This window comes from Jaculus jaculus, chromosome 2, assembly GCF_020740685.1.
Source record: "Jaculus jaculus isolate mJacJac1 chromosome 2, mJacJac1.mat.Y.cur, whole genome shotgun sequence".
Taxonomy (NCBI): Eukaryota; Metazoa; Chordata; class Mammalia; order Rodentia; family Dipodidae; genus Jaculus; species Jaculus jaculus.
The window spans coordinates 100,407,169-100,419,467 of record NC_059103.1 but is presented as its reverse complement, the minus strand read 5'-3'; the positions used below and the strand labels follow the sequence as shown (position 1 = coordinate 100,419,467).

The 12,299-nt window shown below is 37.0% G+C and overlaps 1 pseudogene; it reads right to left on the bottom strand.

Annotated features, from left to right (window-relative positions):
• Positions 1 to 10,969: 10,969 nt before the first annotated feature.
• LOC101612673 lies at positions 10,970 to 11,833 on the bottom strand (annotated as a pseudogene).
• Between the last annotated feature and the right edge of the window lie 466 nt (positions 11,834 to 12,299).

Here is a 12,299-nt window from a genome sequence, read left to right as displayed (position 1 = left end):
TATTACTGTTAAGAGCAGATCAACTGTGACATTTGTAAATGTAAGAGGTAATTTTGACTACAGTGACAATGGTAAAAGTATCTTACCTATACAAAACATTATGGAGGGTTTGGGTATTCATAGCATTGCTAAGCACTTTCTCTTGTCTGTCCTGCTTCAGCAAAAAGGCTTCAGCATTGAAGCAATTCACAGCTTATAAAGCAATTATTATTAGAAAATGTCACTGCATAAATTGTAGGAGAAACGAAGCAGAGAGATCTGATTAGTGGCTGATTTAGGAGAGGAGAGCTCTTCCCAAGTATAGAAGATTATCAGGAATCAAGAATTCATGCCATGTTTTTCCAGTTGTTTAGATTATCTTCATAAAGGTACTGATTTGAACAATGAAATAATTATTAGGATTTTCCAAAATCTTGGAGATATTCAGTCTGAAGAAAAGTACCTAGGAACTTTGTTATAAATAGCTGTTTTATGCAACATGCATATTCTTGAATATAGATATAAACTGAATTAATAACCTATATTTATTGGTTACCTAAAGGTGCCAGCTCCTTGCCAATTCCTTTCGAAATCTCTTACTATTAAGTACTGCTAACATTCCTATTACATGCATTTACATATATGTACTTATATTTACATATATGTACATGCACACACTATAATCATTTTTATTATACAAATGTGGAAATCTGAGGCAAATTTCATGAATTTCCCAAGGTAACCATGATGAAGTGAAAGTCAGATTTGTGTCCAGATCTTTTTGGCTCAGTTTGTTAGATAATAAGTAAGCTTGACACATTTTACATAGGCTATATTGTATACTTGCAGGAAACAACCATTTTATTATTCATGTGTAATTATGGTGATTAATAAAATTAAATCTGATAGAAACACATTGTTGATGTAAGTCAGCTTTATAAATTTTACTTTTTGATATAATGCCACAAATGCAACAGTAGCCAAATTCGGCTCATTTTTCTTTCTTCAGTGTCTATTCTTCGACTTAACCCTGCACACCTAAAACTAAAATAGAGGGGAAATGAGTTTTGAATTCTGCTTGGGAAGATTATTGAAATTCCATTTGAGTTGTAGTTTCTAGATTTAGCAAACAAAAATATGGTTTCCATTTGAATTGCTCATCTGAATTGGAACTTAATTGCACATCTGTTATCTGACAACCTTAACTTGAATCTCTCAAGCTTAACCACTTTGTTGTTGATGTTTGTTTCTCTTGAATTTTATCTTCCTTCATTAGTATTATTTTGTTACATTATAACTTCCATAACAGGACTTCAAGTGTGCTAGCTATTCCTCCTTGTCAGAGGCTTGAAGTCTAGCTTCCATCTACCTCCTTGATTTATTTCAAGCTAGATTTCTGCATTGAATAGTTTGTATGGAGGCACTTACTGTTTTTATTACACAGTGACAATCATCCACCATGTAAGAAAGAATAATGCATATTAATAGGAATAAAGTATAGAACTCATTGTGAGAGTGGAAGTCTTGTTAGAGAAAATGGTATTAGATCCAAGGCCTAGCAGACAGAGATCAGGTTGTGGAGCAGCTTGTGAGCCTGGGAAAACAGTGGGTGATGCAGAAGATAGGGCATCATAGATAATGGGCAAGGTAGTCTTCTGAGATAGAGGATGGAATAATCAGAAATTGATGGCGTGTGATCATATCTTTCTGAAACTGCTTTTCCAGGTATAATTACACAGTTTCAAAAGCAAAATTCTGAGTACTTTTGCTAGAATGCTATACAAACAATTTAGAGAAAAACTTTATTGATATCTGTATATATACATCCAGTTAAGAATGGTTCTTGCTAATGAAGAGCCTGTAAACTCATTTGAAGAAATATTTATTGAAAATATTAGTAAATGATACAATGATAATTATTAAAATTATAAATGATCATGATTTATTTTATGTTTAAACTTAGATCATAATATAGTTTAATACCTACCAACTTGCGAACATCCAAGAAAGGAAGACAATCTACAGGAAAGGGAATGTAGCATATCCCCACCCATCAAAGATCTTTGGTATGAATCTGTGAATAGCACAATAGTAAGAATGTAGTATTTGGTCTTACCCTTTCTTTTCTTTATTTGGTCTGACCTTTTTGCATATACACACATGCACACACACACTGTTTGTTTGCTTGCCCACAAATAACAATCTTAAATGCAAATTTGCATTGCTTCAATTAAAATTTGAATTTTAACTGTTTTCTCACCCACTATTGCATGCTCAGTTTCCACTTTGCACCTGGTCTTCTATCCATTTCCTATTGCCTACCTGTGTTGGCTCTTCCAAATAAGCAGATAAGTCTGGTTCTCCTTGGACTCTAAGCTTCACTTTCTCCTTATTGGACTTTATGGTTTGAGAAAATCAAATTGTGGTAGATAATTTTGAGATATTACATATATAAAAAATAAAATTAGAGGGTTTTAACTCAACATTTTAGTTATTTGCAATATATTCCTGCATATAATTTTGTGATGAAAATAAATAAAAATGTAAAAACAATGAAGAACTATTCTTTTATCTTTTACAATATTTTTTATTTATTTGTAAGAAGAGAGAGAAAAAGAGAGAGAGAGAGAAAGAAGAAGAAAGAGAGAGAAATGGGAGAGAGAGCGAATGGCCACACCAGGGCCTCTAGCCACTGCAAACAAACTCCAGATGCATGTTCCTTTTTGTGTATCTGGCTTTCAGTGGATGCTAGGGAATCAAACTTAGGTTGTTAGGTTTTGCAGGCAAGCACCTTAAGAGTTGGGCCATCTCTTCAGCCCCACTTTTTTTAAAATAATTATTTTTAGAAATCACCAGATTACCATAATCTTATCAAGCAAATATATTAATAATTAAATAATCTTCATGTGCTCATTCTTCAATTTCCTTCTTATGCATTCTTCTAATTGCTTAAAGAATAAATAAATACCTTATACTTCACCTTGAAAGTCAACTAGCACAAAATTAAGTAGAACTTAGAGTTGCTTAGTCACAGTGATAGCATTTAATGCTTTATTTTTATCAATTATTAGGCAAGCTCCTAAGGGTACATGTTGGAATACTAACACTTGTGTTAACTGCAGCCAGAGGAGGGAGAACAGTGTCAACTCCAGATTCTTGTGGTAAAAACCAAAATCTAAATCATGGCTTCTTCATATAAAAACTTACATCACCTAAAGTCCATAGTTTCCAGCATGATCCTCGAGGTCTTCCACTATGTAGTCTCTTTATTTCTCTCAACTTTCTCCTCTTGTTTTATAGCTCAACCACACTGAACTACTGACCCACTGGAAATTTTCTGAATCTAATGTATTCTTCTTACATCTTGGACTTGATGTTGTATAATGTGCCTCTACAATAAACGACTGCTTCCCACCCTACCATAATCTGCTTAACTTTTTGCTTGCTTTTGCTTTCTCAGCTCTTGTCCATCTATTAAAAATTAGCTTACAATATGATGGTTACTTCTTGACTTGCACTTCTTCTGTGTTTATGTTTGAGCATCTGCTATAAAGAAATGCCTCTTACTCTTCATTGTAAATACAGGGCATGAGAAATTGCCAAGCTGTAAGTAGTAATTGAAAGAAATGTTGAATTAATAGGGACAGAAAAGATAGGCAGAGCCAGCTGCTGCCACTTGAGGATGTCCAGATTGTGGAGAGATCATGTTATTTGTAGGATATACTCATGTAATTCAAATATAATGGCTCCAACAGATATCTCTGATTTTGTTCTGTATAGTCTTAAGAGTAAGTGCTTTCTCATTTTTTTTAAATAAAATCCCCCACATACTTCTTTCTTTCTTTTTTTTTTTTCCCTGAAAGACATTTTTGATGAGGAGAGGTTGTTTGATTTTTATGCAGTTGAAAGTGTGGATGGAAAGACAGTTCTTGCTGTCCCTCTATGGGTTATGGTTTTCTGTTCTATTAATAAAAGTGTTGCTTTTCAAAATGTCTCTCCTTTTAGCTTCCAGAATTTGGGTGATATATTTTGTCTGTATCTTGCTTTCTCATTCTTTCTGTAGTTGTGATTTTTTATGTTGTTACTCCTTTGTGGAAATTTTAGTTGACTGATGAAAAGGGAAAAAAAGTTGTATTACTTTAAATGGACTACTTCTGCTTTAATTCTAGCTAAGAGATCTAAAGACTAAGTTAATCTTATCAAAATACTGATTGAATTCTTTGCAGAAAAAGTTCTGAAATCCAGTGGAATTACAAAAGCCCACAAATAGGCCAAGCAATCTTAAGCTCAAAGGACAAACTATGAGGTACCATAGTATCTGATCTGATCTCAAGATATACTTTCTGCAGAGCAAAAAAAAAAAAAAAAAAACCTAATAGCATGGAACTTACATGCAATGGAACATAGCAGAGAAGTCAGAAGCAAACCCAGCTGATGTTTGGCAAAGGCTTTATAAACACCTGCTGAAGAAAGAGCAGCCTCTTCAACTACAGTGCTGGGGAAATGATATCCATGTGCAAAAAGAAGGAACTAGACTTTTATTTCTCACCATATGCTGGAATCAACTAAAATGGATTAAAGGACTAAATGTAAAACCTGGAACTAAAAAGCAAAGATTATTATTATTATGTTTTTTTGGAAAAGACTCCAAGAACATAGACAACAAAAACAGAAATCAACAGGATTATGTTAAACTAAGAAGCTTTATCATGGCAAAGGAATAATCTGTTATGCAGAGGCAATTTATAGAGTGAAAAAAAATATTAGTAAGCTACTTATTTGGGAAGTTATTAATATCCAGAACATATATTGAGAAACCTTACATTCAGTAGAAAGAAAATTAATAACCTGACCAATAATGGGCAAATAAATGGAGGACTAGATATTTCTTAAGAGAAATTGTGCCGTCCTGCAGCATGAAGGTTGAAACAGACCCCGAAGGAGGGAGTGGGCATGAATCTGAGACAAGAACACAAGGAATGGAGCCAAGCCATGTTCTGATCAAGGCTCAGGTTTATTCAGGCAGACACAAGCTTATATGCAGAAGATAAAAATTTCTCGACGATGCCTATGTGCCAAGGGTCAGCTTCTCCAGGGCCATGTGGAAATGCCCCTGTGTCCGGTGCCTATGTCTTTTGTTAAATAATGTCTTTGTGACTGGCGCCACCTCACCTGGGCTGCCACCTCACCTAGGCTGTAGGATAAGGCCTTTGTGTTAAGAGATTAAAGACCACCTGTAGCTTTTAGTTCCTCTGCAGCTCCGGACAAGAAATGATACAAATGGTCACATGTATAAGAAAAAAAATCAGTATATGGAAATACACAATGAAAACCATAATAAGATGTCTTACCCCAGTCAGAATGACTACTATCTAACAACTGATGCTAAGGCTGCAGGGAAAAGTTAACTCTTTTAAGTGAGCATGCAAATGAACAGAACCATTATGGGAAACAACATAAAGTTTTCTCTAACAACTAACTTTTTTTTTTGAATTGCTGTTTTAAGTTAGCATATAAAGTAGTGGGATTAATAGTGTCACTTTCATATATACTTTGTTTTTATTAACCCACTTCCATCACTCATCATTGCTTTTCCATCTGACTTTTCCCATGTCTTGCTGGTCCCTTTTCTCTCCCACAAGATGTCTCCTTCTGATTGCATGCCACATGTACTCATTTACCCTCTTTCCTGCTTCTCCTTCCTTTATTAAGATAATCTGTCATGAGATTCTGTTGTCTACTCCTGGGTACATAGTCAAAGGAAATAAAGTTAGCTTATCAAAGATACACATGTACTTTATTACAACACTATTTACAATAGTCATGGAATCAAGTGAGTTATCTATGGGAAGATGAGTAACTTAATACACACACACACACACACACACACACACAGGTTATAGGCTCTGGGGGGATTACTGTTGTTATTTGGCTAAATGTATACATTGTGCCCATTAAATTGCCATCTAAGTATTTATGTTTATGTTCACATATTAGTGCTACTCTCATCTTTGGTCAGAGAAGTTTTTGCAGATAGCAATGACTACTTGGGAGACTAAAATCTCATCAGAGTGATCAGAATAAGTGACTTTTGAGTGTTCAGTGAAAAATGATGCATCTCTAACCCACCCTTCAAAGCTCAAGGAACACTGTGGAGTAGGTTTGGAAAGAATGCAATAGCCAAAGTATCGGGAGGAATGCTTTGCATTGATGTCTTCTGGGCATGAAGTGCCCATTGCTTTTATAACCTTACAGCAGCTTTTTTTTACCTGCCTAAGAATGGTATAATAATGGGTCCCTCAACATTTTGTCATGGTTGATGGAGAACGGCAAAAAAAAAAAAAGAAAGAAAGAAAGAAAAAAAGAAAATGCCATGAAAATAGAAGAGGGATGAGTTGACAAAAAAGGACTCAGTGGAAGGGTGATGAAGGAAGGAGGCAAGAGAAGGTAATGGAATGGGATTATGATCAACATATATTATGTATATGTAAGAAAGTTATTATTAAAAAGTTTAAAATTGCACATATACAAATAAAATACCAAATAGTAATAAAAATAGAATGAAATCCTCTTATCAATAACAAAATGGATAAAATGAAGCATATTGTGTTAAGTTAAATAAGTCAGACACAAAAAAGTGTGCATGTTTCCACTCATGCTGAAGCTAAAATGATATTTTTTCATAGAAGGAGAGATTAGAATAATAATAGAAGCTGGAAAGAGTGAAGAGGCAGGAGCATAGAGGTTGCATAACAGATACCGAAATTCTTTAGCTAGGAGGAGTAAGTTTTAGTGTTTGAAGTCGCAGTAGCTTTTGGTGTAGTTTCACACTAACATTTGTACATTTTATAAAGAATGGGATGAAGCCAGGTGTAGTGGCACATGCCTTTAATCCCAGCACTCCGGAGGCAGAGGTAGGAGGATCCTCATGAATTTGAGGCCACCCTAAGACTACCTAGTGAATTCCAGGTCAGCCTGGACTAGAGTGAGACCCTATCTTGAATAACAAACAATAAACAACAACAACAACAAAAATGGGATGAGAAGACCTCAAAGGTCAGAGACAAGAAGAAGTGGTCAGTGTTTAAAGTGATGGACCTGCCAATTATTCTTCATCACACATAGTATATCTTGTGTGTAATTATTACCTTGTCCCCAATTACAGACAATTATTGTATGTCACTTCAAAACATCAAACCTTTGTGCAATTCTTGAGCATTTTCACAGAAATAATGAGCTATAGGATCAGCCATGATGCAGGAGCTAACAGAGGATTGCCAAGGTAGTGAATGGGATCCCTAGATGCTAGGGAATGAATATTTGGTTATCTAGGAAAAGGAAACATTAGAAGAGATCACTGCTTAGGATTTTTTTTTGCCACTTTCCAGTAACATAAACCTGAAACAAAAATAATGAAAGCACAAACATGGGGATAAATGGGCTCCCATGACTGAAAACTGCAAGTGTGTGTGACAACCTTCAGGAGTGATTTGCTCAGACACTAGGCTTCATTTGTTCTCACAGCTGGTTCTGTGTGGGCTTTAGCCCTCAAAATGTTAGAGAATGGGCCCAGGAATTTGGGACTGCACACCTGTACATCCCAACTTGCAGATAAATGAATTTATATTACCCCTACCACCAACACTGTTAACAAGCTACCACTCACTGAGTAAGGAAAATAGAGATAATACAGACAGTCTTAGAGCATTTAGGGGCCCACACATGTCAGGTGTTGTTATTTACAGCACCTCCTTCAAGCTGAGAAATATAGTATGCCTTGTGAAAATGGGAAGTAGGGAAAGAGCTCATGGGAGACAACTGAAAATATTCATTACAACTAACCTGCTGAGTTTATGTTTCTATTATTCACAATGTTGGATCTATCACTTAGTTTATGAATTATTAAAGCTGTATATGTTTTAGTGATGTGGTTTGCCTGTGAAAGGTAAAGAAAATATACTGGAGTCAATTCTAATGCATAACTGAATTTTAGAAAAGCTAAGTAGTAAATCTTTTCAAGAAACGTTTTAAAGTATAATCCCACAAGAAAAATGGTATATGTATACTAATCACCTTCACTGTTATTGTCAAAGTTTTTATTTAGTCTAGAATTCTTCTATATGTTTTTCACACTGCAGTCTAAAACATGTCTTTGAAATATACATAAGTTATGATTATGACCCATTCCTCTTTTAGGTTGAACTTGTCAGAGGTTTCCAGTTACCATCAGGATAAAGATCAAAGTCCTGCACATGGTTGTATTAGTTTTCTGGAGTTGCGATGAAAATACCACAATCTGAGAGGCTTACACAATCAAAATTTAGTTTTTCAACACATAAGTCTTGAGTATGGAGGTCTGAGATGGAGATGTCATCAAGACTGGTATGTTTGTAGAAAGAAAAAGAATGGGCTGGAGAGATGGCTTAGTGGTTAATGCACTTGCCTGTGAAGCCTAAGGACCCATGGTCAACTCTTAAAATCCCATGTAAGCCAGATGCACAAAAGTGAGGTAATAATAATAATAGAAGCTGGAAAGAGTGAAGAGGCAGGAACAGAGAGGTTGCATAACAGGTACTGAAATTCTTTAGGTCGCACATGCTCACTAGATGTCACAAGCACCTGGAGTTCAATTGCAGTGGCTGAGACCCTGGCATGCCAATTCTCTTCCTCCCTCCCTCCCTCTCTCTCTCTTTAAACAAAAGTAAATAAATAGAGACCATTAGCAGAGATTGATGGTGGTCTTCTCCACATGTCTTCCTTCTGCATGTGTAATATCTCCTACAAGGTCAGTAGTTGATTGAAGTAAAACTCTCTCAAGTCTCACTGAGACTACACCGCAAATAGTAGATGGCCATTCTAGGCATGGGTGGCTGAGTACAAGACTGAGGGAGAATGGGAAAAATTGAAGAAGAATTATGTTGTTCAGGGAATTCTGCAGTGGTGAGTCTCTGTGGAGGTTTGTTTTGAAATAGTAACATTTGGTCATGCGAGTCTGGGTGAGGAGGGTTGTCACACAGGGAAGAGGAACAATAGTGTCAGTCCTGCTCAGGATATGAAGGATATATAGGAAGTTATATGACCTCATCCAGGATTCATCCATTTGCCCCAAGAAGGAGTGCATAGGAACCTGGGAATGAAGAGGAGAGTGAGGCGTGTTAAGAACAGTCAACGCTCACTTTTCCACAGAGCCTTATAGTTCAAGACCCATCTTTATAGTAGGAGATGGAGAGTGTGATTTGCCTATGCCTTTTTAGTTTTAAAAGGGATTGACTAAAGTCTGTATGCCCAAAAGTGTCTGAAGATGTTTCACATACTTAAAATATAGTTAAATAACAGAAGAGATTTGGCAATGAGTGTCTGATCAAAAATGGAAAATAAATTATAACTCTTTTAGAATCAGTATACTGTTGTGTGAGCTCCTTTTTACTTTATCCTGAGAGAATCTCTGGCCCTCCCTTGCCTCAGCGGTTGGTTCTACAGGTCTGACTCACAGCAAAAGCTAACAGGGGTTGATGTGGCCTTTTACACTTAGTGTCCATGTTATTTCTTTCTGAGTTTTTTTGTACACATTTAATTTCATTGTAACAGAGCAACTGGTGCATTTAATGTCTCAAACTGAGCAGTATCTTTTTCCTTTCCAGTGAAAACAAGGAAAATTTAAAAATAAAGCAAAATTACAATAGAGAATATCAATTCCAAATAAATCCTACAGGTTCTGTTGATTCTCCCAGAGGATAGCAGGGCTCAAGTCATCATTAGGAGACAATTTTATTTTAGAAGTATTATCTTAAACTGCAAGGATGTCCATTAACCATCACAATTAAACATGCAAAAGCACACTCAACTCCTACCAAACCAGATATCCAGAGACACAGAGGCTCCCAAGACTTCATCACTGAAGTAAACATAAAACAAACCCAACATGGCTCAAGGAAATTCGCAAAAGACGGGGCAGAAAGATTGTTAGAGCCACATGTTGGGGCATTATGCACAGAGATATTGCCTCCTCTCTATAACTGATGGTTACCCCCACAATGTACGACCCACATTCCCCAATGAGGAGGGTTCCTGTGGAGGGGGAGGACAGGGAAGAGGCTAACGATGGTACCAACATGGCTGTATGCACACTGTACATAACTAATAAAAATTTGTTTAAGAAAAATAAACATGCCAAAGGAGAAGCCACGTTATCAAAATGCCCACTTAACCCACCCAACGTCTCAAACCCACACTTTGCTGACCTTCTATACCCCATGTTTTTTTTAACTTATTTATTTGAGAGCGACAGACACAGAGAGAAAGACAGATAGAGGGAGAGAGAGGGAATGGGCGCGCCAGGGCTTCCAGCCTCTGCAAACGAACTCCAGACGCGTGCGCCCCCTTGTGCATCTGGCTAACGTGGGACCTGGGGAACCGAGCCTCGAACCGGGGTCCTTAGGCTTCACAGGCAAGCGCTTAACCGCTAAGCCATCTCTCCAGCCCCCCCATTTTTTTTAAAAAAAGATTTTTTTTTATGAAACAAGAGAAACTAGACAGGTACATGTTGGTAAATGTCAACTGTCTGTATTCACATAGAGAAACAGTGCAATCTTTGAGACCAATATACAGAGAAAGGAGGAAAGAGGCTAGAATCTATGCACTACTACACAGGGACGTCACCCTCCAGCTTCCGTCAGAGTGATGAGAGCAGAAGGTTTTTCTTTTTGTTCTCACAGAGCATGGTGGTGGTGTTGATTTCATATAGTTCTTGTTTAGAGAGAAAAGGGTAAAAATGAATTTAGAACAAATTTAAAAAGAAGTTTCTTTTCCTGTTGTATTCTGATCTGGGTATTTCCCCCCTCAGATAAGTTGAGAATCATGAAGTTGAGAAAAAGAGACCTTAAAAATAAGGCTGCTGAACATGAGAGGTTGTGGGGAGAAAAGACTGCAACTTGCTCCCAGGGACTGGAGAAAATTAAAAAAAAAAATAAAAGGTTGGAATTCATCAGTATTAGTCATCTTCATCCTCCTCTCCTTCTCACCCTCCATCATCATCTTCATCTTTTTCACCTTCACCCTCATCCCCTTCTTCATCAATATCTTCCTCCTCCTCTCTTCTCCTCCTCCTTCTCCTTCATCATCATCATCATCATCATCATCATCATCATCATCATCATCCTCTCCTTCTTCATTGTCTATATCAGCAACCAAGTAGTACTGCAAGGGATTTGGCCAAAGGTCATCTTTGCTGGCCTCTCCTAACTTATTACTAACTTATGCCTCAGAATGGTCTGTAAACCAGGTCAAGAAGCTCTCTGGCTCCTTGTGCTGCTTCTTCCCACTGGCTTTATTCTATGTCTGACTTGAGTGTTTCATCAAATCCTTTCCAGATTTCCATTTGGTTTCAGTGGACTTTGAAGATAGATCACCACTCTCATTCAGAGGAAATTCTTTGGAGAGGACTTTAAAAGTAAGGATTTTCCTCAAAACAAATATCTATTCTGTAACCTGAGTTTATATCTTCAAATTCTGTCACCTCAACTCTGGTCTTCCTCCCCAAGCAGTGTGGACACTTGTAGATGGTTGACAAATGTTGTTACCCCAAAATTTGGGATTTTGGTGACCAATTCTGACCTCTTCTGAAAAAAATGATTGGCAAAGTTATATTTCTGTTCTACTTTCAAAATGTCCTCACTGGATGGTTTATTAAGTCTGCCTATTTCATTTTGTATTTTACATATGTTCAATTACTTCTTGCTGTTCTTTTTCTCCCTTCTGCAAGCCAGGTGAGGCCCAAGAGCCCCAGCTTCAGCATAGAGGCTGGTCTGAGTTTCTTGGGGTGAGGCAGAAGCGGAGATTGGTGATTCCAGGCCATGTCAGAAAGAAAAGTCCGGCAGCCTCCAGCCAGCCCCCAGAGAAGAATGAGTCTAGGAAGATGGTCTAATTATTTTTAGGAGTTCATTTTACCACAGTTCTCCCCAGAGAATTAATAAGGAGACTAGCAGAGATATTTTATCTGATGACTATGAGTGACTTACTGCTCTTTTTAAAATTTCACCTTATCTTTTCTTTGGCCTTGGCAATCACAGAAAATCTATGTTTATCCTGTTTCTTCAAAGTTGTGTAAAGGTATGTTATATGACTAATGTGCTAATTGAGATGAGAAAGAGCTTATGACAATGTCTTCAAATTTTCTCAGTCCTGAAATATAATTTCCTCAACCAGAATCCAGACATTTATTTCAGGGAGCCAGTTGCTTTCTTGAATTTTTATTGTAGGCTTTGATCTCTGAGTGCCAGTAGGCTGCATACCTTAGCTTTGTGCTCTTTCTTATTGACAGA